The 26,031-nt window shown below is 49.7% G+C and overlaps 1 protein-coding gene across 3 annotated transcripts in view; it reads left to right on the top strand.

The window, feature by feature from the left end:
* Nucleotides 1–806: 806 nt before the first annotated feature.
* Nucleotides 807–26,031, top strand: part of daam2 (dishevelled associated activator of morphogenesis 2) — a 458,630-nt gene continuing 433,405 nt past the window's right edge. For all 3 annotated transcript variants that reach the window (XM_072500175.1, XM_072500172.1, XM_072500174.1), the window contains exon 1: nucleotides 807–1,048. The gene's annotated coding sequence lies outside the window, so the exon portion shown is untranslated. The remainder of the gene's footprint in view (nucleotides 1,049–26,031) is intronic.

The following is a 26,031-nucleotide window of genomic DNA, read 5'->3' as shown; positions in this document are numbered from 1 at the left end:
CTCGGCGATTCTGCGTTGTCGCACGTCCTGAAGGCTGCCTTGGAGAACGCTTACCCGGAGATCAGAGGCTGAATGCCCTTGACTGCTGAAGCGTTACCCGACTGGAAGGGAACATTCCTGCCTGGTGATTGTCACGCGATTGTCCGTTCATCCGTTGTTGCAATATGGAAGCGTTTGTTTCCCTTTCCACCCATAGCCATTGAAAGACACCAACACTTTAAGTCAAAGTCGATGAAAAGACCTGGAAAACCCCTTGGGCATTTTGTTTTTGACACAGATGGTTGCCTTTGACACAGACGTATTAAGTTGATCTTTTCTTATCATTTCACCATGTATATATCTTGCTCTGTGCGATTTCTTGTTATTTTATTATGGGGGGGGGGGGTTATTGTTTGTAAGGGAGAGAAATTGTGTTAAAAAACTTTAATAAATATATTTTTGTAAAAAAAGTTGATCTTTTCTCTACACCTTGCTATAACTGCAACATTATATTCTGCAGTCTCTCCTTCCTTCCCAATGTACGGTACGCATTGTTTGTACAACATGCAAGAAACAATACTTTTCACTGTATACTAATACATGTGACAATAATAATTCAAATCAAAGCCTTCAACAAGAGCAGCAAAACTAAAACTACAGCTCCCAAAATGCCTCGCCGCATCTCTTGGAAACAGGAAGCTGCTAAGCAATTGGACAGCCCCCCAGCTCAGCTCTCTTTGAGTATCTTGGCTTGTGTTTGGTGGCGATGGGAGAGTGACGCGTGGAGTCTGCCTGCAGGAGGAGGAGGGGGGACTAAAACAAGTGAAAACAAATCCGTGTCAGTGAGTGAGCTGGGAGGACGCGAGAGTGGCAGCAACCGGCTCAAGCTGCAAAGTGGAGGCTTTACAAACAGAATGTGCTCTTTCCCCCGCTGCTGCCAAACAGAATTCCAAGGATCTATCTAATTAAAAAAAACATTCCCTCCACCTGCTCTCCTCTTGGAAGACCTGGGTGACTTGTCCTGCGGACAGAAAAAAAAGGGGAAGAAATCAATAGAAATGCTTTGAATGTAAGTACTTACATTACATGAAATGCAAACTCCTTAGAAAAAAAATTGGAACATCAGCGAGCCTGGGAACATTTCCATGTCAAGTTTGTTACGATTTGTGTTTCGCGGATCTGAGTGCTTAGAAAAATGCAGGAGATGGATTGCCAAGATAGAATGTGTAAAAAGTCTTCTCTTTTGAAGGGTGACTTGTAGCCAAGGTAAAGTTGTGGGAGGATTGTATTCAGTTTTCTAATGTGTCTGTGCTAAGAAATCATTCCGTTGCTTCAGAGTCAGTGGCACAGGCGTGCGAGATATGCACCTCACATTCCCAGGACTGATGTGGAGAAATGTGCCTGAGTTGCGATGTTTTCTTTTGCTCTTCCGTCTGGGTTATTCGTTCCCTGCGATTTGGAGGAGAAAGGTGGCCTAAAGATTCTCTTGCCCAGAACAGGGGTCACCCTTTTCATCTTCTCCCCTGTAAATCAGATCAAGAGGGTTTGGGGACAAGTGGGTGCGAGAGGAGTTAAGAGCCCCCCGGGGTCCGTGCGTGGGTGCGGGCTGCTCTGTTATCTGTGAATGGACCAGCCGGCATTCTGCTCTAGCCGAGGTCCATTGTCCCATCCTGTGTAGACAGACAGATGGACAGAGATCCCTATTGAAAATTCGGACATGGCATTAATGTGGAGGCTGAAATCAGTCCATCTCGCTCAGCAACGCGCACGCTTTTGACCCAGCTGTATAACTGCACGGCCCTTTTTGTTCGTATCAGAGCAATTGTATCCGATTCTGAGCGGTTAAACATCGAATTACGCATTTGCTTCAGCTTGGACCTGCTCCTGACACATTAAGACACGCGTCTTCCAAATGTTTTATTCCATTTTGCAACATTTGCTCGCCGCCTGTGTTTTGTATGAAGTGTTGAATTCAACAATGCTGACTTGGGGATTACGCTTGTTACTGATTTGCAAATCTACGCACTTCAGACTGGACCTTCTGGGTTAAAGGTTGGCTTACCTGCTTTCCTCCTTTGGCCACACGATTGGTCATCTGACCTGATTTCGCCTCATGTTGCTCAGTGTCAAACTTTGTTTTATAATGCCCCAGGAAAACAGCTTGGGGCGTTTCATGAACTTAAAGGTGCCAGATAAATATAAATTCTTGTTGTTACACTGGACGGTTCTTTAACATTTTGCAGTTTCTCTCTTTGCTGATGGTCCTATATGGTGCTGTCGGGACCCGCCTCCTAATTCTAAAGGCCAAGATGCCATCTGCTCCCAACCTGTCATCTCATGCTGGAAGTTTCTAAAGAACTTGCTCCCTGTCCCATCATCCTTGACCCATCTCTGACCCCCACCCCCATCCCTGACCTCCAACCCCATCCCTGACCGCCCCCCCCAATAGTAAATGCCCCTTCACTCTTCAAGCTTGACCTGATTGTAAAGAACTGGCTCTTGGAAGTGTGACCCAGCACGTCTGATCCATCCAGATCAAAGTCTCTCCTTTTGCAAAGCTCCTTTCTCCCGTCGCCCAGAAGGGGCCGTTGGATCGCCACCGTGTGTTATGTGAACCTCGGCTGGGAGACCTGTCAGAGAAGTCTTGACAGCAGGTCCTCTCCGGAAGGACAGGAGTTTGAATGGAATGAGGTGCCTGTCGCTTGGTCGCCTTGGGTGAACCGAGCTGTGTCCACGATAACTCCCGGGGCTCAGGGCTGGTGCCAGGGCTGTAGGTGGTGGTGGTGGTGAGGGGGCATTGGGGAAGGGGTGACGTTTGGAGGAGCCCCCAGTGGCCGCGCGGGGTGGACTGGTGGGATTTGTTGGCGATTCCTGGACTGGTGGGGAGGGGGAAGGTGGAGCTGCTGCGGCGGGGATGTGGTCCCAGCCGGTTTAGAGAGGGTCCCAGTACAGGTGCGGATTGGGAGGGGACGGGGGGATTAGTGTATTGTGGGTCCCAGTACAGGTGGCGTTTGGGGGGTGGCGGGGGAGCGTTAGTGTATTGTGGGTCCCAGTACAGGTGGGGTTTGTGGGATGGAGGGGGGGGGGGTTAGTGTGTTTTGGGTCCCAGTTCTGGTGGGTTGGGGGGAGGGGATTAGTGTATTGTGGGTCCCAGTTCTGGTGGGTTGGGGGGAGGGCGTTAGTGTATTGTGGGTCCCAGTACAGGTGGGGTTTGGGGGATGGAGGGGGGGTTAGTGTGTTGTGGGTCCCAGTCTTGGTGGGGTTTGGGGGTGGGGGTGGGGCGGTTAGTGTATTGTGGGTCCCAGTATTGATGGGGTGAGGGGGGGGGGGTTAGTGTATGTGGGTCCCATTATTGGTGGGGTTTGGGGGAGGGTGGGTGGGTTAGTGTATTGTGGGTCCCAGTATTGGTGGGGTTTGGGGGAGGGGGGTTAGTGTATTGTGGGTCCCAGTGTTGGTGGCGTTTGGGCGTGGGGGGGGGGGGGTTAGTGTATTGTGGGTCCCAGTATTGATGGGGTGAGGGGGGGTTAGTGTATGTGGGTCCCAGTATTGGTGGGGTTTGGGGGAGGATGGGTGGGTTAGTGTATTGTGGGTCCCAGTATTGGTGGGTCCCAGTACAGGTGGGGTTTGGGGGAGGGGGGGTGAGTTAGTGTATTGTGGGTCCCAGTATTGGTGGGGTTTGGGGGTGGGGGGCAGGGTTAGTGTGTTGTGGGTCCCAGTTCTGGTGGGGTTGGGGTAGGGGGTTAGTGTATTGTGGGTCCCAGTTCTGGTGGGGTTGGGGGAGGGGGTTAGTGTTTTGTGGGTCCCAGTTCTGGTGGGGTTGGGGGGTGGGGGTTAGTGTATTGTGGGTCCCAGTATTGGTGGGGTTGGGGGGGGGGTTAGTGTATTGTGGGTCCCAGTTCTGGTGGGGTTGGGGGAGGAGGGGGGTTAGTGTATTGTGGGCCCCAGTTCTGGTGGAGTTGGGGAGGGGGGAGGGTTGGTGTATTGTGGGTCCCAGTTCTGGTGGGGTTTGGGGGAGGGGGGGTTAGTGTATTGTGGGTCCCAGTACAGGTGGGGTTTGGGGGAGGGGGGTGAGTTAGTGTATTGTGGGTCCCAGTATTGGTGGGGTTTGGGGGTGGGGGGCAGGGTTAGTGTATTGTGGGCCCCAGTTCTGGTGGAGTTGGGGAGGGGGGAGGGTTGGTGTATTGTGGGTCCCAGTTCTGGTGGGGTTTGGGGGAGGGGGGGTTAGTGTATTGTGGGTCCCAGTACAGGTGGGGTTTGGGGGAGGGGGGGTGAGTTAGTGTATTGTGGGTCCCAGTATTGGTGGGGTTTGGGGGTGGGGGGCAGGGTTAGTGTATTGTGGGTCCAAGTTCTGGTGGGGTTTGGGTAAGGGGGGGGGGTTAGTGTATTGTGGGTCCCAGTATTGGTGGGGTTTGGGGGAGGGGGTTAGTGTATTGTGGGTCCCAGTTCTGGTGGGGTTGGGGGAGGGGGTTAGTGTATTGTGGGTCCCAGTTCTGGTGGGGTTGGGGGAGGGGGGGGGGTTAGTGTATTGTGGGTCCCAGTTCTGGTGGGGTTGGGGGAGTAGGGGGGTTAGTGTATTGTGGGTCCCAGTTCTGGTGAGGTTGGGGGAGGAGGGGGGTTAGTGTATTGTGGGTCCCAGTTCTGGTGGGGTTGGGGGAGTAGGGGGGTTAGTGTATTGTGGGTCCCAGTTCATGTGGGGTTGGGGTTGGGGGTTAGTGTATTGTGGGTCCCAGTCTTGGTGGGGTTTGGGGGTGGGGGTGGGGCGGTTAGTGTATTGTGGGTCCCAGTATTGATGGGGTGAGGGGGGGGGGGTTAGTGTATGTGGGTCCCATTATTGGTGGGGTTTGGGGGAGGGTGGGTGGGTTAGTGTATTGTGGGTCCCAGTATTGGTGGGGTTTGGGGGAGGGGGGTTAGTGTATTGTGGGTCCCAGTGTTGGTGGCGTTTGGGCGTGGCGGGGGCGGGGGGGGTTAGTGTATTGTGGGTCCCAGTATTGATGGGGTGAGGGGGGGTTAGTGTATGTGGGTCCCAGTATTGGTGGGGTTTGGGGGAGGATGGGTGGGTTAGTGTATTGTGGGTCCCAGTATTGGTGGGGTTTGGGGGAGGGTGGGGGGTTAGTGTATTGTGGGTCCAAGTATCGGTGGGGTTTGGGGGAGGGGGGTTAGTGTATTGTGGGTCCAAGTATCGGTGGGGTTTGGGGGAGGGGGGGGGGGGTTAGTGTATTGTGGGTCCCAGTACTGGTGTGGAGGCCGTATTGCAGTATGGATGAAAGAGAGCGGGTGATGGGGCGGGGGGTGAGAGTTAGGAATGGACAGAGTCTGCTGCCGACTACCTCCCCGGCAGGATTAGCGAGTGGTCCCCATCCCGGAAGGATGTGGAGGGTAGTGATGTTGGTGTTGAGGGGGGGACGGGGGAGGGGGGTGGAATTCAGGTAAGTTAAGGAATTGGGTGAGGGAGAAGGATGCAGTGGGGAGGGAGAAATTGTAGCGGATCACTCACATCGATGCTCCAGCCAATCCGCCCGCTTTTCCTTGGCAATTGGGGAACGACATTTAAAAATAGGAGGAGGGTGTTTTGATCCCTTTGAAGTTAGCCAGAAGTTCCAGGGTTAGGTCGCTTTACTGGACAGATGCTTCTTTATGTTAACTGGTTGTGTGCCAAATCCCCATTCTGAATGTGCTTGTATATAACGAGCGCCATGGGGCCAATAATAATTCTGTGTAGAATGTGTGTGTGTTATCAAGCCCCGGTGAGTGAGGAACACGGAAAGGGCAGTGCCCCAGTGTGTAAGTTATATTCCTGTCCTCTTACTGTCAGTAAGCAAAGCAATAATGGGACCCTGATTTAGGAGTACAGTCTAAACAACGGCTGTACAGTGTGTGTAACTGATAGCCATCTGGCCATCTCCAAGGAAAAGGTTTTCTCCAATTACTAGGTTTTATAAACACCTTAAAACACCCCCCCCCCTTCCCCCATCCTGTTCAAATCTCTGCTTTGCGCAGATACTGCAGTAAGTAGCTCTTGAGTCGCGGCCAGAATTGTCCCGATGTGCGCAATGATTTAGTTTGGCGCCTTCGAATTTGCAGCAACGCCAAGCTCCTTCTCCCAAACTCGCAACAGTCGCAGACTTCGTGCTTCCAAACTAGCCGAGAGTTCAGCCCACACACTTTCAACTTGAATTACATGGAAACCTGCTTAGAGAGTAGAAGCAGGAGGAGGCCATTCGGCCCTTCGAGCCTGCTCCACCATTGATTATAATCATGGCTGATCATCAAGTTCAATACCCTGATCCCACCTTCCCCCCATATCCCTTGAACCCTTTATCCCCAAGACCATAAAACATAGGAGCGGAAGTAAGGCCATTCGGCCCATCGAGTCCACTCCACCATTCAATCATGGCTGATTTCAACTCCATTTACCCACTCCATAGCCCTTAATTCCTCGAGAAATCAAGAATTTATCAACTTCTGTCTTAAAGACACTCAACGTCCCGGCCTCCACTGCCCTCTGTGGCAATGAATTCCACAGACCCACCACTCTCTGGCTGAAGAAATTTCTCCTCATCTCTGTTCTAAAGTGACACCCTTTTATTCTAAGGCTGTGCCCCCGGGTCCTAGTCTCCCCTGCTAATGGAAACAACTTCCCTACATCCACCCTATCTAAGCCATTCATTATCTTGTAAGTTTCTAATAAATCTCCCCTCAACCTCCTAAACTCCAATGAATATAATCCCAGGATCCTCAGACGTTCATCGTATGTTAGGCCGACCATTCCTGGGATCATCCGTGTGAATCTCCGCTGGACCTGCTCCAGTGCCAGTATGTCCTTCCTGAGGTGTGGGGCCCAAAATTGCTCACAGTATTCTAAATGGGGCCTAACTAATGCTTTATATAGCTTCAGAAGTACATCCCTGCTTTTTTATTCCAAGCCTCTTGAGATGAATGACAACATTGCATTTGCTTTCTTAATTACGGACTCAACCTGCAAGTTTACCTTTAGAGAATCCTGGACTAGGACTCCCAAGTCCCTTTGCACTTCAGCATTATGAATTTTGTCACCGTTTAGAAAATAGTCCACGCCTCTTCTTTTTTCCAAAGTGCAAGACCTCGCACTTGCCCACGTTGAATTTCATCAGCCATTTCTTGGACCACTCTCCTAAACTGTCTAAATCTTTCTGCAGCCTCCCCACCTCCTCCATACTACCTGTCCCTCCACCTATCTTTGTATCATCGGCAAACTTAGCCAGAATGCCCTCAGTCCCGTCATCTAGATCGTTAATATATAAAGAGAACAGCTGTGGCCCCAACACTGAACCCTGCGGGACACCACTCGTCACCGGTTGCCATTCCGAAAAAGAACCTTTTATCCCAACCCTCTGCCTTCTGCCTGACAGCCAATCGTCAAACCATGTTAGTACCTTGCCTCGAATACCATGGGCCCTTATTTTACTCAGCAATCTCCCGTGAGGCACCTTGTCAAAGGCCTTTTGGAAGTCAAGATAGATAACATCCATTGGCTCTCCTTGGTCTAACCTATTTGTTATCTCTTCAAAGAACTCTAACAGGCTTGTCACGCACGACCTCCCCTTACTAAATCCATGCTGACTTGTCCTAATCCGACCCTGCATTTCCAAGAATTTAGAAATCTCATCCTTAACAATGGATTCTAGAATCTTGCCAACAACCGAGGTTAGGCTAATTGGCCTATAATTTTCCATCTTTTTCCTTGTTCCCTTCTTGAACAGGGGGGTTACAACTGCGATTTTCCAATCCTCTGGGACTTCCCCTGACTCCAGTGACTTTTGAAAGATGATAACTAACGCCTCCACTATTTCTTCAGCTACCTCCTTTAGAACTCTAGGATGTAGCCCATCTGGGCCCGGAGATTTATCAATTTTTAGACCTCATAGTTTCTCTAGCATTTTCTCCTTTGTGATGGCTACCATATTCAACTCTGCCCCCTGACTCTCCGGAATTGTTGGGATATTACTCATATCTTCTACTGTGAAGACTGACGCAAAGTATTTATTCAGTTCCTCAGCTACTTCCTTGTCTCCCATCACAAAATTACCAGCGTCATTTTGGAGCGGCCCAATGTCAACTTTTGCCCCCGTTTGTTTTTAATGTATTTAAAGAAACTTTTACTATTATTCCTAATGTTACTGGCTAGCCTACCTTCAAATTTGATCCTCCCTTTCCTTATCTCTCTCTTTGTTATCCTCTGTTTGTTTTTGTAGCCTTCCCAATCTTCTGACTTCCCACTACTCTTTGCCACATTATAGGCTTTCTCTTTTGCTTTGATGCATTCCCAAACTTCCTTTGTCAGCCATGGCTGCCTAATCCCCCTTCTGATAACCTTTCTTTTCTTTGGGATGAACCTCTGTACTGTGTCCTCGATTACTCCCAGAAACTCCTGCCATTGCTGTTCTACTGTCTTTCCCACTTGGCTCTGCTCCCAGTCGATTTTCGTCAGTTCCTCCCTCATGCCCCTGTAGTTACCTTTATTTAACTGTAACACCTTTACATCTGATTCTACCTTCTTTCTTTCAAATTGGAGATTGAATTCGACCATATTAGGATCACTGCCTCCTAAGTGCTCCCTTACTTTAAGATCTTTAATCAAGTCTGGCTCATTACATAACACTAAGTCCAGAATGGCCTGTTCCCTCGTGGGCTCCATCACAAGCTGTTCCAAAAAGCCCTCCTGTAAACATTCAATGAATTCCCTTTCCCTGGGTCCATTGGCAGTATTATTTACCCATTCCACCTGCATATTAAGTCCCCCATGATCACTGTGACCTTGCCTTTCTGACATGCACTTTCTATTTCATGGTGCATTTTGTGCCCCTGGTCCTGACCACTGTTAGGAGGCCTGTACATAACTCCCATTATGTTTTTTTTGCCTTTGTGGTTCCTCAACTCTACCCACACAGACTCCACATCATCTGACCCTATGTCGTTTAGTGCTATTGATTTAATTTCATTCCTAATTAACAAGGCAACCCCGCCCCCTCTGCCCACCTCTCTGTCTTTTCGATAGGTTGTGAATCCCTAGATGTTTAAATGCCAGTCCTGAACCCCCTGCAACCATGTCTCTGTGATGCCTACCACATCATACCTGCCAGTCACAATCTGGACCACAAGCTCATCTACCTTGTTCCGTACACTGCGCGCATTTAAATATAGCACCTTTAATTCTCTATTGACCGTCCCTTTTTGTTTTCTTAGTGTGGTGGACTTTGGTTTACTGAGCCTTTCCATACACTGTGTCATATTTTGTGGGATGGGGACAATCGTAACCACTCTTGAGTTTTGTCTGTTCGTGTTTTTTTGTATTCCTAAGCAGCTACGTTCCCCGTAGCTCCCCAAGAGCTGTATCTAATTCCTTTCTGAAATCAAGCAATGTTTTGGCCTCAACTACTTTCTGTGGTCGCGAATTCCACAGATTCACCACTCTCTGGGTGAAGAAATTTCTCCTCACCTTAGTCCTAAAAGGACTTATCCCCTTATCCTCAAACTATAACCTCTGGTTCCGTACTCCCCCAACATCCGGAACATTCTTTTTGAATCTACCCTGTCTAATCCTGTTAGAATTTTGTAAGTTTCTATGAGGTCCCCTCTCACTCTTCTAAACTCCAATGAATATAATCCTAACCGATTTAGTCTCTCCTCATATGACAGTCCCGTCATCTCAGAAATTAGCCCTCCTGCACTCCCTCCACAGCAAGAACATCCTTCCTCAGATAAGGACACCAAAACTGAATACAATACTCCAAGTGTGGCCTCACAATGCCCTATACAATTGCAGTAAAACATCTCTATTCCTATACTCAAATCCTCTCCTTATGAAGGCCAACTTACCATTTGCCTTCTTTACTGCCTGCTGTACCTGTGCGCTTACTTTCAGAGACTGACTGATGCACGAGGACAGCAAGGTCTCGCTGAGTATCCACCTCTCTCAATTTACACCCATTCAAACAATAATCTGCCTTCCTATTTTTGCTCCCATCCAAAGATATTTTTGCTATCACCCAAGAGTAGCCTGCCTGTACAGAGTTAAAATGTTGACACTCCGATTGAATTTGGGTGGTTTCTCTGGTACACCATCAGCTTGAGTGCAGCACACAGGGAAATAAATCCTGTTTGATTTTTTGAGGGGAGGGGGGCGGGATTCTGTGTTTTGAAAGGATGGAAGGTACAGATTTAATTCTGGTCACTGGGGAGAGAGAAACACACACACTCGAAACATTAACTCTGTTTTTCTCTCTCCACAGACGCTGCCGGACCTACTGAGTTTGTCCAGCACTTTCTATATTTCAGGCTTTCAGCATCTGCAGTATTTTGCATTTAATTCCACTTCCCGTGGATTGTGATTCTGTGGATTTAAGCACACAGGGTTAATGGCAGTTGAATTTTGAGATTATTCATTTTTAAAGTATCCAGCACACAGTTAACTCCAACCGTTTTGGAATTGGCATTAGGTGGTACCCAGCCCACCTTGGGTTAATGGCTCATAATTCGGGCAATGGAACATTCCTCTTTCATTATTTTCTGTAGAGCGCTGTATTATCCCATGGATTCTGTTCAGTACTGCCCTTTACACCCAGGGAGGGCTAATTAATGCCCACTTCTATCAGAGTTGTGCTTTACACCTGCCACCTGTCAGGTTAGTAACATGTTTACCTCTCCCATATCTCTCCATTCCAGACAATGAACTTCAATGTAAAATGCTGATCCAATTAACCATTTCAATCCCAGAACCTTCTCAAATTTGCAACCATCTGCACACACACACATACACACACACACACATACATACATATACACATAAGTACCCATACACATACATACATACACACACACATACATACACACACACACATACATACATACACACATAAGTACACATACATACACACACATACATACACACACACACATACATACACACATACATACATACACACATAAGTACCGATACACATACATACACACATACACACACACAACCATACACACACACATACATATATACACACACATACATACACACATAAGTACCCATACACATACATACACACATACACACACACATACATATATACACATACACACACAGATTAACATGTGCACATATATACATACACATGTATACATACACACCATACATACACACACATACAGATACACACACATCCATACATACACACACAAGCATACTTATATACATGGATACATATACATACACACATACATGTACACACACTCTCTCCTTGGCAGACTCCTGCGGTCTGACCACATTCTCTAATGTGCGACGAGTCACTTTCTGTTATTCAGTCATTTCAAGCAGGTTGTGTGTTGCTGTCCTGCACAAAATAAGACACCGAGGCCCAGCGGCAAAACACAGGGAAGGGTAAACTGGCCTTCAGCGAAGCAAGCTGGTCGCTTTGAATACATTACTCCTTTTTTAAAAAAAAAAATGACGATCCGACAACGCTCATTTATTCTTTATTTCCATTGATGCCAGCCCACAACGCCTCGAGTCCAGTTCCCAAATTTCCCCCGGTGGGATTTGAACCAGCCAACAACCCCCGTCTTCGGTTGCCAGGGATGTTGGGCAGACAACATGGTAGACGCAGTGTTATCTATAGTGGTGCAGTCTGACAGTGAGGTCTCTCTTGTGGAGGGAGCTGCAATCTGCGTTCTTGCCCTTCCCACCACCAGAGACATTGAGCCTCACGGCTCTCGGAAGCACTGGCAAGTGCAGTATCTTCCTGCACCCTCCTTGCTCTCAAACACAATACAAAGAGATCATTCAACAGCCCAGGGAACGAGAGGAAGATATAGCCTGATGGAGAGGCAATCCACCCACCCACCCCGTGGAGAACATAATCCTGAAATCCCAGGCAATTAAAATCTAACAACACATAACGGCCAGCAGAGACAGCAGCACTGGTTTATGTTGTTACAGAGCACGGACAGTGTGACAGAATGTAATTCTCCAAACTCCCATCTTAATCCTGGAATGCCCTGTGTAATGTCAATGGAATTTGACTCATTCAGTCAGTGTATACCAGTGTCTCTGATCAGAAATGGTGACGGGGAGAGGAACTCATCACTGCTGCTATTGACACACACAAATTCGACTGATTTTCAGGAGAGAGCCCGGATTTTCTATTCTGTTTTTAGATTAAATTTAGATTTACTGTCACGTGTACCCTGGTGCAGTGAACTAGCTATTTACAAGGAAGGTCTGACTTATTCAGTAGTCTTGGGGTGGGGGGTGAGGGGGATATAAGATTTTCCCAACCAAATGTTCATGCTTTGCGATGAATGTTTTTAAGAGACAAGACAACTTATTAAGTAAAAACTCCCAGAGATACGGGCGATCCTGGCACATCCCCATTTATTCCACATGCCTGGTTGCCCTACCTGGGTAGGGTGAGAAGGTGGACAGCGATGTGGGGGTTGAATTTACGGTCAGATCATTCAGCAGGCTCCATGTGTGGCCCATTCCTGGTCCCTCTGTATAAGGAGGAGGCGACGGTGCAGAAGGAGGCCATTCGGCCCGTCGAGCCTGCACCCACCCTCCGAAAGAGCACCCTACCCAAACCCATTTCCCCAATAACACCTTAGCCGAACCTTTCTTTAATTTAGAGTACCCAATTCTTTTTTTTTCCAATTAAGGGGCAAATTAGCGTGGCCAATCCACCTACCCTGCACATAGAACATAGAACATACAGTGCAGAAGGAGGCCATTCGGCCCATCGAGTCTGCACCGACCCACTTAAGCCCTCACTTCCCCCTATCCCCGTAACCCCTCCTAACTTTTTTGGTCACTAAGGGCAATTTATCATGGCCAATCCACCTAACCTGCACGTCTTTGGACTGTGGGAGGAAACCGGAGCACCCGGAGGAAACCCACGCACACACGGGGAGAACGTGCAGACTCCACACAGACAGTGACCCAGCGGGGAATCGAACCTGGGCCCTGGCGCTGTGAAGCCACAGTGCTGTCCACTTGTGCTCCCGTGCTGCCCCATCTTTGGGTTGTGGGTCGAAATCCACGCAGACACGGGGAGAATGTGCAAACTCCACACGGACAGTGACCCGGGGCTGGGATCGAAACCGGGTCCTCAGCGGCGTGAGGCAGAAATGCTACCCACTGCCCATTCCTTAACTTAACCTAAGTCATCCCTGGACACTAAGGGATGGCCAATTCACCCAACCTGCACATCTTTGAACTGTTCCTTGTTAGTGCAATGTCTTCGTAGTTAGCACTTTACTGACTGGCTCCCTGATGCCCATTTATAATATAATCTTGATCAGTGCCACCAGTAGGCTTACATTAACACTGCAATGAAGGTACTGTGAAAGTCCCCAAGTCGCCACATTCAGAATGTCCAATTCATCTAACAGCACGTCTTTCGGGACTTGTGTGAAGAAACCGGAGAGCCCGGAGGAAACCCACGCAGACACGGGGAGAACGTACAGACTCCGCACAGACAGCGACCCAAGCCAGGAATTGCACTTCGGGTCCCTGGTGCTGTGAAGCAATAGTGCTACCCACTGTGCTACCGTGCCGCCCGTTTTGCCCCACTGGCACAGTCATTATACAGGTTCCTGGTGCTTTTGGACCGACCCCCACCCCCATATCCCACCCACAAGAGACCGAATTGGCTGGATTCTTCCCCTCTCAGCACCGAATGGAGCTCCTAACACCCCCCCCCCCCCCCCCCCCCAGGCCTTGCTCCCACAGAAAGAGTCAATAAAAAGACAGCCTCTTTTGTTTTTGTTTGAAGCGCGCTCCAACCTTGACGCACATCCACAACAGTTACAAAATACAGCTAGAGTGTCCTCCGGGGCCATCTCTGACTTACTGACTGCAAAAAGCTAAACAAGCAGAAGAGGATGCGCAATGATGCCATCCCACGGTGTAGCCCTACATCCGAAGTCAGGTCGCCACATTCAGCACGGGTGCTTTCTGGGGCTCAGAGCGGATGACCCTTTGCCGTGTCCAGTTCAATGTCCCGTTCATGGCAAAAGGGCGGGGGGTGGTGTTTGCCACTGTGTGGAGCTGGCTGCTGAAGGTGGAGTGAGGGAGGAGGCGCTGTGCTCCCACACACTGACTGAGAACTGCCTTCATTTTCTCTGCAGCTGCTCCACTCTTGCTTCCACGCCACCACCCCTCCCAACACACACATGAGGGATGTTTTAGGCAGAGTTTCAGCTGGACTCCAACCCCATTTTCCAATTGTGTGGAGAGAGCCCAGTGTGAGACTCCTTTCAGAAGCACACAGGATTTCCTTTCTATGCTGAGTTGAAAGATGCCCTTGTTACAAGAAAACTTCGTCATTGCCTACAAAAACTGTAACAATTAGCCTGCAAAAGTTACGATGCTTGCAAATATATTTGTATTTATGGTGGCCGGGGGGGGGGGGGGGGGGGGGGGGGGGGGGGGGGGGGGGGGGGGGGGCAAATTTATTTCCCTTCAAACTATCGCTTAAAAATAATATAGAGACTGCAAGTGCAATAGGGAAATGTTTGATATTATAGAATTGAACAGAAGAATGTTGTTTACCTGGAAACTACACAGAATGATGGATACCTGGCAGTAATTACAGACCTGGTATCTAATAGAGGGGTTCAGATGGTTCATATATAAAATAATAGATACCTGTGAGTGATTACAGACTGGAATCTAATCGAGGGGTTCAGATGGTTTATATATAGAATAATAGATACCTGGGAGTGATTACAGGACTGGAATCTAATCGAGGGGGTTCAGCTGGTTTATATATTGAATAATGGATATCTGGGAGTGATTACAGACTGGAATCTAATCGAGGGGTTCAGCTGGTCTATATATAGAATAATGGATACCTGGGAGTGACACACTGGAATCTAATCGAGGGATTCAGATGGTTTATATATTGAATAATGGATATCTGGGAGTGATTACAGACTGGAATCTAATCGAGGGGTTCAGCTGGTCTATATATAGAATAATGGATACCTGGGAGTGACATACTGGAATCTAATCGAGGGATTCAGATGGTTTATATATTGAATAATGGATATCTGGGAGTGATTACAGACTGGAATCTAATCGAGGGGTTCAGCTGGTCTATATATAGAATAATGGATACCTGGGAGTGATTACACACTGGAATCTAATCGAGGGATTCAGATGGTTTATATATTGAATAATGGATATCTGGGAGAGATTACAGACTGAAATTTAACAAGGAAGTGTTAAGGGTTGTGGCAAGGTTGGTATCATGACTGGTACAGGCTTGGAGGGCCAAAGGGCCTGTACCTGTGATGTATTGTCCTTTGTACTAATTGAGGGGTTCAGATGATTTATATATAGAATAATGGATATCTGGGAGTAATTACAAACTGGAATCTAATCGATGGGTTCAGATGGTATATATATAGAATAATGGATACCTGGGAGTGATTACAGACCGGAATCTAATCGAGGGGTTCAGATGGTTTATATATAGAATAATGGATATCTGGGAGTGATTACAGACTGGAATCTAATCGAAGGGTTCAGATAGTTTATTTATAGAATAATGGATATCTGGGAGAGATTACAGACTGGAATCTAAGCGAGGGGTTCAGATGAAGTGGTTTATGTAATCTTTATCACATAAATAAGGAAGACTGTTCTGCAGTGAAAATCTTCGTTCTGAGTTTCACAGTTGTGACCTGGCCTGATCTATCTGTTGTGAATACTGTGCGTGTGCATGATACATTTTAGTTTGGTCCACAATCTCTTCCTCTGCTCTGAATGTAATCTGTCACATGCCAGTTGCAGGGGTAAACTTGGATCAAAATGTGTCAGGACTTCTGACTTGAGTAGTGCATCTTTGGCTTGCGTGAATGCTCCCCCACATGGATCCATCCATGTCCACCTTTTATTTTGACACAGTAAATTGTGTAAGGCTTTTAGAATAGGAGTCCGATTAGGAACAAACCTTCCGTAATAATCTGTAATACGAAAGATGGAACTTGGTTCACATTCTGAGGTGCATTTGCCTCAGTTAATGGCTTTGACGTTTGAAGGCGACTTATGCAGCCCCTTGGTGTCGTGATGTGTGCCAGATGTTTGACTGAAGATTGGAAGAATTCACATTTGTCTTTTTGGACTCTTTTTTTAAAATACATTTTTTCCAATAAAGGGGCAATTTAGCGTGGCCAAACCCCCTTCCCTGCACATGTTTGGGTTGTGGGGGCGAAACCCACGCAAACACGGGGAGAATGTGCAAACTCCACATGGACAGTGACCCAGAGCCAGGATTGAACCTGGGACCTCGGCGCCGTGAGGCAGCAGTGCTAACCACTGCACCACCGTGCTGCCCTGTCTTTTTGGATTCTTAATCCATAATCTTCTGATCTTTGGAGTGTGGCATCTAGGTTGCGGAGATATTCTTTCTCATTCTTTCCAGTAACCAAGAGGTCATCTAAGTAACACTGGACTGTGTCTAATCCACTTAAGATTTGGTCCATAGCTCGTTGGAACAATGCAGGTGTGAAAGTGATGCCAAATGTTAATCTTTTATATCAAAATAGCCCTTGTGTGTCGCAATCACCAAGAACTGTTGTGAATCCTGATCCACATTCATTTGAAGATATGCTGGACTGCGGTCAATTGTAAGAAGCGATGGCCTCCAGCCAACCCAGCGAATAGTCATCGATCAGGGGTAGAGGGTCCGGCTCTGCACACAGTACAGGATTAACAGCAACTTTTAAATCGCCACAAATGTGAACAGATCCATCTTTTTCATCACAGGATGGTCGATGTAGCCCAATCACTCACATTAACAGATTCAAGGACTCCCGTTTTGACCAGCCATTCTAATTCTGCCTCTACCTTAAGTCTGATTGCATAGGCACTGACCTAGCCTTTAAGCAACTCGCCTGACTTTCTTCCTTGATCTTCAGCTTTACTGAGATATCCTTCATGCTTCCCAACACACCATTGAAGCCAATGGCACGTTTCATCAAGATTTTGGGTAGGCCTGATTCAGAATCTGTCATGAGATTTACCTCGGCCAATTTAATCTGATCTTTTCCAGCCAAGTTCTTCCAATTAATGCCGGATCATTTCCTTTGACTATGTGCAAGGATAAATCTGCTGCCTGTCCATCTAATTGTGCGGTTACATCAATACAGCCCCTCAATGGAACCACTTCCCCAGTGTAGATTTTTAACACTATCTTCGAGGGTTTCAGAGCAATATGTCAGAGCTTTTCTTGATAAACAGTTTCTGGTACCAACCAACCGGCTGTTCCAGTATCCATCTCCATCTTCACCGGCTGACCATTGAGTGACCCAGCCATGGTTTGTTTCACCATCAATAGCTAATATATTTAATGACATTTCATCTTCAGACCCTGAATTAAGTTCCTTTTCACCATAAAGTCTTTGCTCCCAGTCTACCTTAGCCAGCTCTTCTCTCATCCAATTATAATCTCCTTTGTTTAAACACAAAACACTAGTGTTTGATTTTACCTTCTCACACTCCATCTGTATTTTAAATTCCACCATATTGTGATCGCTCCTCCCGAGAGGATCCCTAACTATGAGATCATTAATCAATCCTGTCTCTTGGAGTTCCTTTTCACATCCTTTTTGGACCATGTGGCCACTTTTTCTTTATTCAGTTTCCCATTTGATTTATTCGTGTCTCGCTTTCTGCAACTTTTGCCTGAAGCTTGATTCTTTTCCCAACAAGCGTTACAATGTGGCCCTTTCTGCTACAATTCCTGCACACAATGTCTTTGCACCAACAATCTGCCGAGTGCCTGGTGTTTGCACACTTATGGCAACTGCGAGTCTGTGTCTGCGGTCGAGTTTCGGCCGACATCTTGGGATTCCTGTGCTAGAACTCAACTGTTGAGCTTCTTTGGCTGCTAATCCCACGGATATAGCAGCTTTTGTGTAGCGACGGTGTCAATTATTTTTCTTTCCGGGTGCCTCCAAAGTCTGTTCACCTATCTCGTCGCCAGTTTTCATAAGGTGGTTTTAAAATGAAATCTGCAAGCCTCAGAGGTTCAAACAAATGAAGAGCTTTATTAGAAGATGTTTCCACTACAGGCTGCTCTGTTACACTGCCCGCTTGCCCATGCAACTGTCCGCTGACATCATTTCCAATGATGTCTCGTAATCAGCCTCTTAAAGTGCCCCCGTTCCACTGCAAGGCTGCGAGTGAGGAAGCACTGGAAATATATGTACACAACCGATTAATTGTCCTATGTGCTCCATTTTGTAAGAAATAAAAAGTAAGAACTTGTATTTATTTATCAGGCACCTTTCACAAATGCAGGATATCCCAAAATGCCTTACAGCCAAAAGATGTATCTTTTGAAGTGTACTTGCTGTTACAATGTTGGGAACTGTAGCAACCAGTCTGTGCACAGTATGATGCCAGAAGGAGAAGTGAAATTAGGAACCAGATAGCCTGCTTTTAGTGATATTTGATTGAAGGATAAATATTGGCAGAAAGTACGACCCTGATTTAGTCTGAGCATTGCTTTTGAATCTTTTCCATTTACCTCAAAAGCAAATGAGCGTGTGGTTCAATGTCTGATCTGAAAACAAATCTCTTATAGTGCAGCACTCCCATCAGTACTGCGCCCAAGTGAGATTATATGCTCAAGTTCCTGGAGTGGGACACTGAGTCAAGGCTGAAATATTTGATGGTATTCTGTAATCTGAACTTTAGTTCCTTATGCCAGTTTAACTGCTTTAAAAATAAGTAATTGTACAGTCCAGTCCCATTTCTTTATCCGTCTGAGCTACACAAGAAAGGAAGGAGAGATGAACAACTTTCTCGTAAGCTTTATCCAGCACTACTTTAGCTTTCCTCTGGGAGGTGCAGTAGGTCGCACCATGCAGTAGGTCACACCATTTCACTCAATACCTTCCTGCCACAGAGTGGCTTAGACTAGGCATCTGGGGCTTGCTACATTGGCCATCCAGGAATGAGGAAGAGTCCTGCCATTGGCCACTGTGTTATGGCTCCAATGCCCCAATGCCGGTGCCCATTCTGTCAAAAGCAAAGCAAGGTTATTACTTTCTAAATGCGTTCCTTCTAAATATTATTGGGGAACGTTATAGGAACACAGAGTGCCTCTTAATACTTTCCCTAGCAATGTGGGATGGGCTACATTGCTCTTCAGGCCATTTTGGCGGTCAAGTTGGAAGTGACCTGAGTGGGGATATAAACCAGTGTTCCCTGCGCTCGTGCTCACAAGATCTGCCCAGTTCTCCTTGTCAAGCAACGCTTGATTTTATAAAACACAGCTACTGTTGAGTCACTGAGCAAAACATTTTTGTTTAACTAGCTCCAGTTACCAGCTGTAGAACACCTGATAGCTGCAGATGTGTGAGTCTCCTGTTTGAAATTTGAACCATAGCTTAAAGGATTCACGGTCTAAAAGCAGAGGAACATTGAGGAAAGTAAAATGCTATTAAGTCTAACTAGCCTGTCACGTATTGATAGACGAGAACCATCTACTGTTTTCTCACCAGACCCCTCACAACATTTTCTCCATATAAATACATCTAATTATCTCTTGAAACTGCAATCCTGTTCGCCTCAGTACTCTTTTCTAGTCACTTCTTCCTTTGGTCAAAAGAAACATGTATATACATTTTTAAAATCACATCTGCAGGATATCCTGAAGCACTTCATGTGCGATGAATACTTTTAGTTTTCATTCATTAGTGTGTGCTCTGCCTCCGAGGCAGCTCCTTGGCTCATGGTTGCTGCTTCATTCTGAGCTGTTTTCTTGGCAGTGGTGGTTTGCCACCGCCTTCCCCACTCAAGGGTATGATGAGGAGATAGGCCCCAAACCTGTCTCAGCTGGAACAGGAACCAAACCCACATTGTTGGTGTTAATTTGATCCACGCACCTGTTCTCTAGCCAACTGAGTTAACCAGTGCCTCTCGCTCCCCCCCCCCTCCCCCCCGCCCCCCCCCACCTTTAATATGTACGAGGCAATTTTCCTAAAGCATGCTTATGTTGCAAAACCGTCATGCACAAGCAGCCCTGAGATTCCATGTCCACAATTTCAAGTCCATTGACATGAATGGATGGAAAATCATGGGGGCTTGCCTGAAATTTCCTGATTTGAGATCCCGATGGTTGGGGGCCCATGTAATTTGGAAAACCGGCCCTGTAGTCAATTACCCTTTGAGTAGAAAGTTCCCCCTGAGTGTCTTTCTATTGCTGACTTTTAACCTAATTTTAAATTACAGTATTCCACAAAAATTACTCCAAAAAGAAGCCATGATGTGGAGCTGCCGGCGTTGGACTGGGGTGGGCACAGTAAGAACTCTTACAACACCAGGTTAAAGTCCAACGGGTTTGTTTTGAATCACTAGCTCAGGTGAATTCTGAGGAAGGAGCTGCGCTCCGAAAGCTAGTGATTCTAAACAAGCCTATTGGACTTTAACCTGGTGTTGTAAGACTTCTTACTGTGTCAAAAAAGAAGAAACGTTGTTTGGGATGGTTAATTGGCTCTGTTGTGCAAATGGGCAGACCCTGGGTTTTCTGATTGATTGGCGGGACACAGAAGTTGAAAATGAAGAACTGTATTGGGTTCGAACTATTACCGATTCAATACTGCCCAACAAGGTACATGTTTGGAAAGTTTGTCAAGTATCCTGGAAAATGTAAGGGTTCACCGAAGAAATAGTTCAAACTGTTCAAAATGTTCAAAAGGGGCTGGATAGAGTAGAAAGGGAGAGACTGTTCCTGCTTGTAAGGGGATCGCGAACGAGAGGGCACAGATTTAAAGTGAATTGCAAAAGAAGCAAATGTGACGTGAGAAAAAACTTTTTCACACGCACCGAGTGGTTCAGGTGTGGAATGCACTGCCTGGAAGTGTGGTAGAGGCCGGTTCAATGGAGAAATTCAAGAGGGTGTTGGATGATTATTTGAATAGAAACAACGGGGAAAAGGCAGGGGACTGGCACTAAGTCATGATGCTCATTTGGAGAGCAGGTGCAGACACGATGGGCCGAATGGTCTCCTTCTGCACCGTAAAAATTCTGTGATTTCCAAAAGATGTCCACCGCCTACAAAGCACACGTGAGGTGTGTGATGGAATCAATACTCGCCACTTACCTGGATGAGTGCAGCTCGACCAACACTCAAGAAACTCAACACTATCCACAACAAAGTAGCTTGCTTGATCAGCACCCCACCTTAAACATTCAATCCCTCCACCAGCAACACACAGTGGCAACAGTCTGTACACTGGCTGTACTCGGCAAAGCTAAGCAACTGCCAAGGCCTCTTCGACAGGATCTTCCAAACCCGTTACCGCCAAGGACAAGGGAAGCCTACAGACACCATTACCTGCAAGTTCCCCTCCACATCATACACCATCCTGGCTTTGATCCTTAATTGCCACTGGAACTCGCTCTAGCAGCACTATGCATACCCACAAGTAGGTGATCCAAGAAAATATAGGATTTATGGTACACACATTGATATATAAAGGGAATCCAAGTATTGGCAGATACATAGATCACTTCAGGGTACTAAGGGAGAGAAATGTGTTTGAATTGTATTTGCGATGCCCAGTAACATTGAGCAGCACCATGGGTCGCTCCATATGCAGCGCGTGAGACGTTCCTCAATGAAGTGATGCTGCACGAACAAATGTCTTCCCCTAAATGTTCAGATTACACTGAAACTAAAAGTAATCTTCAACCATTTTATGTTTTGGCTTTCATGTGCAGTGAGATGAACTGATTTACCCTTGTGAACAATGCACCAGTTATTCGATTTGTGCAGCTATAAACTGGTAACTGAATAATGCTACTAATGTTCTCCATGATCAGCAAGAACCCTGAGGCACACAAAATGCTGATCCATTTTCAGGATTCTGTGCAACCCTTGCCGAGGAATTATGCATGGCAGCCCAGACTGACCCTTCTCTGCGAGAAAGTGACCAGATTGACCTTTCACCGGCAGACAGTGTCCAGACTGCCCCTTCCCCAGCAGACAGTGTCCAGACTGCCCCTTCCTCGACAGCCGGTGTCCAGACTGCCTCTTCCCGCTAGACAGTGTCCAGACTGCCCCTTCCCCAGCAGACAGTGTCCAGACTGCCCCTTCCCGCCAGACAGTGTCCAGACTGCCCCTTCCCCGACAGGCAGTGTCCAGACTGCCCCTTCCCCGCCAGAGAGTGTCCAGACCGCCCCTTCCCCGACAGACAGCGTCCAGATTGCCCCTTCCCAGACACGCAGTGTCCAGATTGCCCCTTCCCAGACAGGCAGCGTCCAGACTGCCCCTTCCTCGACAGCCAGCGTCCAGACTTCCCCTTCCTCGATAGCCAGCGTCCAGATTGCCCCTTCCCAGACAGACAGTGTCCAGACTGCCCCTTCCTCGACAGCCAGTGTCCAGACTGCCCCTTCCCAGACAGCCGGCGTCCAGACTGCCCCTTCCCGACAGACAGTGTCCAGACTGCCCCTTCCCGCCAGACAGTGTCCAGACTGCCCCTTCCTCGACAGCCAGCGTCCAGACTGCCCCTTCCTCGACAGACAGTGTCCAGACTGCCCCTTCCCCGACAGCCGGCGTCCAGACTGCCCCTTCCCAGACAGACAGCGTCCAGACTGCCCCTTCCCAGACAGACAGCGTCCAGACTGCCCCTTCCTCGACAGCCGGCGTCCAGACTGCCCCTTCCTCGACAGCCAGCGTCCAGACTGCCCCTTCCTCGACAGACAGTGTCCAGACTGCCCCTTCCCAGACAGGCAGAGTCCAGACTGCCCCTTCCCAGACAGGCAGAGTCCAGACTGCCCCTTCCCAGACAGGCAGTGTCCAGACTGCCCCTTCCCCGACAGGCAGTGTCCAGACTGCCCCTTCCCAGACAGGCAGAGTCCAGACTGCCCCTTCCCAGACAGGCAGAGTCCAGACTGCCCCTTCCCAGACAGCCAGCGTCCAGACTGCCCCTTCCAGACAGACAGCGTCCAGACTGCCCCTTCCCAGACAGGCAGTGTCCAGACTGCCCCTTCCCAGACAGGCAGAGTCCAGACTGCCCCTTCCCAGACAGGCAGAGTCCAGACTGCCCCTTCCCAGACAGCCAGCGTCCAGACTGCCCCTTCCAGACAGACAGTGTCCAGACTGCCCCTTCCCCGACAGGCAGTGTCCAGACTGCCCCTTCCTCGACAGCCAGCGTCCAGACTGCCCCTTCCCAGACAGACAGTGTCCAGACTGCCCCTTCCTCGACAGCCAGCGTCCAGATTGCCCCTTCCTCGACAGCCAGCGTCCAGACTGCCCCTTCCCAGACAGACAGTGTCCAGACTGCCCCTTCCCCGACAGGCAGTGTCCAGACTGCCCCTTCCCCGACAGGCAGTGTCCAGACTGCCCCTTCCCCGACAGACAGTGTCCAGACTGCCCCTTCCTCGACAGCCGGTGTCCAGACTGCCTCTCCCCGCTAGACAGTGTCCAGACTGCCCCTTCCCCGACAGGCAGTGTCCAGACTGCCCCTTCCCCGACAGGCAGTGTCCAGACTGCCCCTTCCCCGACAGCCGGCGTCCAGACTGCCCCTTCCCCGACAGACAGTGTCCAGACTGCCCCTTCCCGCCAGACAGTGGCCAGACTGTCCAGACTGCCCCTTCCAGCCAGACAGTGTCCAGACTGCCCCTTCCTCGACAGGCAGAGTCCAGACTGCCCCTTCCCCGACAGACAGTGTCCAGACTGCCCCTTCCCCGACAGACAGTGTCCAGACTGCCCCTTCCAGCCAGACAGTGTCCAGACTGCCCCTTCCCCGACAGACAGTGTCCAGACTGCCCCTTCCCCGACAGACAGTGTCCAGACTGCCCCTTCCAGCCAGACAGTGTCCAGACTGCCCCTTCCTCGACAGGCAGAGTCCAGACTGCCCCTTCCCCGACAGACAGTGTCCAGACTGCCCCTTCCCCGACAGACAGTGTCCAGACTGCCCCTTCCAGCCAGACAGTGTCCAGACTGCCCCTTCCTCGACAGGCAGAGTCCAGACTGCCCCTTCCCCGACAGACAGTGTCCAGACTGCCCCTTCCCCGACAGACAGTGTCCAGACTGCCCCTTCCAGCCAGACAGTGCCCAGACTGCCCCTTCCTCGACAGGCAGAGTCCAGACTGCCCCTTCCCCGACAGACAGTGTCCAGACTGCCCCTTCCCCGACAGACAGTGTCCAGACTGCCCCTTCCAGCCAGACAGTGTCCAGACTGCCCCTTCCTCGACAGGCAGAGTCCAGACTGCCCCTTCCCCGACAGACAGTGTCCAGACTGCCCCTTCCCCGACAGACAGTGTCCAGACTGCCCCTTCCAGCCAGACAGTGTCCAGACTGCCCCTTCCTCGACAGGCAGAGTCCAGACTGCCCCTTCCCCGACAGACAGTGTCCAGACTGCCCCTTCCCCGACAGACAGTGTCCAGACTGCCCCTTCCCGCCAGACAGTGTCCAGACTGCCCCTTCCTCGACAGACAGTGTCCAGACTGCCCCTTCCCCGACAGCCGGTGTCCAGACTGCCCCTTCCCCGACAGACAGCGTCCAGACTGCCCCTTCCCGCCAGACAGTGTCCAGACTGCCCCTTCCCGCCAGACAGTGTCCAGACTGCCCCTTCCTCGACAGACAGTGTCCAGACTGCCCCTTCCCCGACAGCCGGCATCCAGACTGCCCCTTCCCAGACAGGCAGTGTCCAGACTGCCCCTTCCCGCCAGACAGTGTCCAGACTGCCCCTTCCTCGACAGGCAGCGTCCAGACTGCCCCTTCCCGCCAGACAGTGTCCAGATTGCCCCTTCCCGCCAGACAGTGTCCAGACTGCCCCTTCCCGCCAGACAGTGTCCAGACTGCCCCTTCCCAGACAGCCGGCGTCCAGACTGCCCCTTCCCGCCAGACAGTGTCCAGACTGCCCCTTCCCGACAGCCAGGGTCCAGACTGCCCCTTCCAGCCAGACAGTGTCCAGACTGCCCCTTCCTCGACAGGCAGAGTCCAGACTGCCCCTTCCCCGACAGACAGCGTCCAGACTGCCCCTTCCTCGACAGCCAGCGTCCAGACTGCCCCTTCACACCAGACAGTGTCCAGACTGCCCCTTCCCGCCAGACAGTGTCCAGACTGCCCCTTCCTCGACAGACAGTGTCCAGACTGCCCCTTCCCGCCAGACAGTGTCCAGACTGCCCCTTCCCCGACAGCCGGCGTCCAGACTGCCCCTTCCCGTCAGACAGTGTCCAGACTGCCCCTTCCAGCCAGACAGTGTCCAGACTGCCCCTTCCTCGACAGACAGTGTCCAGACTGCCCCTTCCCCGACAGCCGGTGTCCAGACTGCCCCTTCCCCGACAGCCGGTGTCCAGACTGCCCCTTCCTCGACAGACAGTGTCCAGACTGCCCCTTCCCCGACAGACAGTCTCCAGACTGCCCCTTCCCCGACAGGCAGTGTCCAGACTGCCCCTTCCTCGACAGGCAGAGTCCAGACTGCCCCTTCCCAGACAGGCAGTGTCCAGACTGCCCCTTCCTCGACAGACAGTGTCCAGACTGCCCCTTCCCCGACAGCCAGCGTCCAGACTGCCCCTTCCCGCCAGACAGTGTCCAGACTGCCCCTTCCCCGACAGCCGGTGTCCAGACTGCCCCTTCCCCGACAGGCAGTGTCCAGCCTGCCCCTTCCCCGACAGACAGTGTCCAGCCTGCCCCTTCCCCGACAGACAGTGTCCAGACTGCCCCTTCCCGCCAGACAGTGTCCAGACTGCCCCTTCCCCGACAGCCAGCGTCCAGACTGCCCCTTCCCGCCAGACAGTGTCCAGACTGCCCCTTCCCGACAGCCGGCGTCCAGACTGCCCCTTCCCGTCAGACAGTGTCCAGACTGCCCCTTCCAGCCAGACAGTGTCCAGACTGCCCCTTCCCCGACAGCCGGTGTCCAGACTGCCCCTTCCTCGACAGCCGGCGTCCAGACTGCCCCTTCCCCGACAGACAGTGTCCAGCCTGCCCCTTCCCAGACAGACAGTGTCCAGCCTGCCCCTTCCCCGACAGACAGTGTCCAGACTGCCCCTTCCTCGACAGACAG

Source organism: Scyliorhinus torazame, chromosome 4 (genome assembly GCF_047496885.1).
Source record: "Scyliorhinus torazame isolate Kashiwa2021f chromosome 4, sScyTor2.1, whole genome shotgun sequence".
Taxonomy (NCBI): Eukaryota; Metazoa; Chordata; class Chondrichthyes; order Carcharhiniformes; family Scyliorhinidae; genus Scyliorhinus; species Scyliorhinus torazame.
Note: the sequence above shows the minus strand (reverse complement) of the source record. Positions and strands in the feature narration are given on the sequence as shown.